Below are 3,886 nucleotides of genomic sequence, written 5' to 3' on the forward strand. Positions count from 1 at the left end.
TTTTTTTTTTTTTTTTGAAAGAAGTCACTGCTGAAAGAGATGAGACAGCCTTTCTCATCCTGTAATATACCTGTGCCACTTTCTATTTTAGCATGTGCCCCACTTTGGTCCATTCTGCCATAAACAGGTGCCTCTTACTAAAAGGACGTCCCCCCCTCCCTACCCCACAAGGCTGCAACACATGAACAGCCTGAGAAGTAAGTCTACCCAAACTCATCTAGATCTGTTCTCTATCACCCCACCTGGCTGAAGGCCTCTTTGGTCCCTGCTCCAAGACTGGTAGTCATAGCCCACCCTCCCCCTCCCCCCAACACACACACAGACGTACACACTTCTGTGGTTACTGCCATACAGTAATTCAAGATACTCCAGCATGTATCCTCCCCCCACAACAATTTTGGATGTCTATATTTTTTGTTCCATTTTAGAATATATGGTAAAAAATGTTTTAGGTAATTCATTCTGGAAAAACTAGATTTCCAGTATCCCATACTCAATCTAATAGCATGCAGTTATTCCTTCTCAGCACCCTATGAGACTACAGTTCTTACAGTAAACAGAGACAGTTTACTGCCAGACTGCAACAGCAAACAGGTTTCATAGCATGCCTGGTCCATCTGCATTACAGACTTGTTCTACATTAGTTGTCCAAGTCTCACATACCATCCAAATTTAAAAGCCTGTATATATATGCAATTACCCCACTAAGTAAGATGCTACCATGAACACAATTTCTATGCAGCTTTTACACGGCAAGCCTATAAAACTGCCCTCAGACGCTCTTTACAAAGACTATCAAATAAACCCAATTAGCAGATGAAACTCCTCAATAACCTATTGTAAACCTATGGAACTCACCACTGCATGAAGTTATTGAAGCAAACAGCTTGGGAGGATTCCAGAAAGGATTAGTTGTTTCCATGACTAAGAATAGCATCAGCAGTGAGGCAAGCCAGGATAGCAGTTACAAAGGCTATTAATCCACCTGTTTCATAGCATAAGCGGATGAGCAGCTGATGTCAGAAGAAAGTCACCTCCCCGTTTCAGCAGGGCAGCACTGCTCATTTAAGTGCATCAGGATTGGAAGCGTTCTTCATCTGACGTACACATCATTAGCCACTGGTAGAGACAAGATGGTGGGCAAGAAAGCCTATCACCCAGGTCAACGCGATATATACGCCACACTTCTAATAAATAGCACATGGAGAGCAGACAAAGAAATATCAGGCTGCCTCTCCATACCATAACCCTTTCTGCTCACCACCTTTTTTTTTAAATCTTTTAACTTGCTTTTTTCTCTCTATTCCTTACAAAGTCTGCCCAGCTCCTCACCCAGCTAATGGGTAGAGTCTCATATTAGAAATATCAGCTTCACTTCATGTGCTGGGAAGATAGTAAAAGGCCTCACATGCTGTGCTGGAGGGTGAGCTACCGCTTTCCCCAGACTGCCTGGTGTCCACTCTCCCCTCATGGAGACGACAGACCAGAAGCACCACTACTGCTTATAGATTCCAACACCACCAGCAGTTGGGTCTTCAACAAGGCCTTCCAGCAAAGGGGAGATGGTACCAAGAACGCAACAAGCCTATAGGAAAAAAAGTGGGGGGGGAGTGTTTAAAAACTGTTTTTCCCCTCAGGAATAAAGCAGGCGCAAGAGATAAATCAAGGACGTCACAGGTCTCCGGGCTTTCTTTGCCTTGCATGCTTTCCTTAAAGGCCTCTACCGGCAGAGGGAGCCAGAGATCCAAAACTATCCAAGGCACTGCCCTCCAGGCAAAAACGGAAGTGATTAACTATGCACTTTTATTGCTGGCAACAACCAGCCAGACCCACTTCTAATCTACTCATCTAGCCAGGGTGAGAGAGGCACAAGCAAATACTATAGCTGCCTTTATTTTTATTGGGAAGTATATGTGAATTGACATATGCAATTACATGCAGCAGCAGGGCCTTGGCAGCTGTCCCCCAGGCCCTTACAGCCCCTAGGGTTGCTGCTCATTTGTCCACAGTGGGTGAACAATATGGACACAGAATTCATTTAAATTAAACTCATCCCTAAAATTTTACTGGCATTCACACTGGGCACAGCTGTGGCTCAGTAACACAAGAGATGCAGCTCCTGAAAAAGCAGGGATCCTCCAACTCTGATTCCATTTTCAGGAGGGGGCTGCTCAAAGCACAGGTGCAGAGTGGGAAACACGTGAATCTTCTGCCAGGCCCAAATGGGGAGCTATAAAATGATCTCGGTCCAGCCTAATGCAAAACAGATTCAACAACATGCTCATTGTGGACCCCAATTAGCAGGACTGGAAATGAGGCAACTACACCTTCTCCCATCATTGCCATTGCTTATGCCAGCAACATACGTCTCCATCAGCAAGGCAGAGGTGAATGCTGCAGATATGCAAGAGTAAACAGGACTAAACTATCCAAATTTAGAAGTCTAGGTTTTGGGGAACACTGACAATCCAAGATGCAGGAATGATCTACAAACCATTCAGCTAAGATGCACACAATAGTTTACATGTTAAGAGTTCAGCCTTATTTTCAGTTTGTTTACATACAAGGATACAGAAAGTAGCAACAAGGAACAGCCCTGTCCAGTTTCCTGTAGGAAATATCAGATGTCAGAAGGAAAGAATTAAGTTTCACTTTGTTCCCTCAGAAAGTCAAAGCCTGAAATACATTCAGTGCCACCCAGGATCAGGGCAGGAGGCACTCTAGTCACTCTGGAGCTGCTGGTGTTGAAGACAAGGTAGTACTCAGCCCTGAAAATTAGAAGCCTCTGCATAGCTGAATTAAAGCAGCAACACATTTGCACAGCAAACAGACATATCCAGGTGTCGTGAATTCCCAAGATTTTGTTCTTACAGTATATCAATGTAAAAGTTTTACAGCTTACAGGAAGCTGAGCTGCCATCCTGCTTCTTCAGGAAGGGGGAGCAGAGATATTTCAAAATGAAATAATCAGTACTGATTTACTGCCAGATGGGAAGGGCAGGGACCAAAAGCAGACATGGCAGAAACAGGAGCAACTTCAACAGACTTCAGAAGGGGGTTATTCCTACTCACAACACTGATCCAAGCTGACTGCAAGTACATTACATACTTCCCCCTTCTCTGTAAATGACACAAATGACATTTTTAGGCTGGAAGGCAAAAAAACCTGACAGACTTATTGACATAGGATTTGATTTTGATCTGTCAAAGCCTCAGTGTAGAGGAACTGTGCTCTTATGAGGGGCACCAGAGTGTACGTATAATTAGCACAGTGGAAACTCTCCTACTATTCTTTTCCCAGAGCGTAAAGCATCTCAAGTATAGGAAGCAGGAGACCCCGGATCATATTTCACATAGCTCTCCCCATATTACAGCCACAGTGCTGGTCATGCCATGACTCCAAAGACCAGATCATCTTTATTTTTAGGCACTTCAGCCCATACGTGTGTGTGTGTGGGGGGGGGGGGCGGCGCACGCGCAGCCGCATTCGGTTCTCCCCAGAAATTCTCAGACTTGTTCCGGGAACTTGGGAACAGAACTGACAAGATAAACACTTCCTGCTTGGATAACATCAACTAAACAATGGGGTGGGGGGGGAGAAGGGGGAAAAGGAAGAGAAAAGAAAAGAAACAGATGCTTGCATCACTTTATCATTTTCTACTTTATTACTTCAAATTAACAACCACGATAAAGCTCAAAAAAGTCCAATATTTACACAGGAAAAAAGTACAAAATTCCCCCCCCTCCCAAAGTTCTTCAGGTTTTTTTTTTCCATTTTTTTAAATTACAAAGTAATAAAAAGTTTTGCTCTTTAATTAAAAAAAGAGAGACAGTAAGAGGGGTAAATAAATTAGGAAAAAAATAAGGGGGAAATAAACAAAAAAAA

This window comes from Crocodylus porosus, unplaced genomic scaffold (genome assembly GCF_001723895.1).
Source record: "Crocodylus porosus isolate Cpor-Errol unplaced genomic scaffold, CroPor_comp1, whole genome shotgun sequence".
NCBI classification, from domain to species: Eukaryota; Metazoa; Chordata; order Crocodylia; family Crocodylidae; genus Crocodylus; species Crocodylus porosus.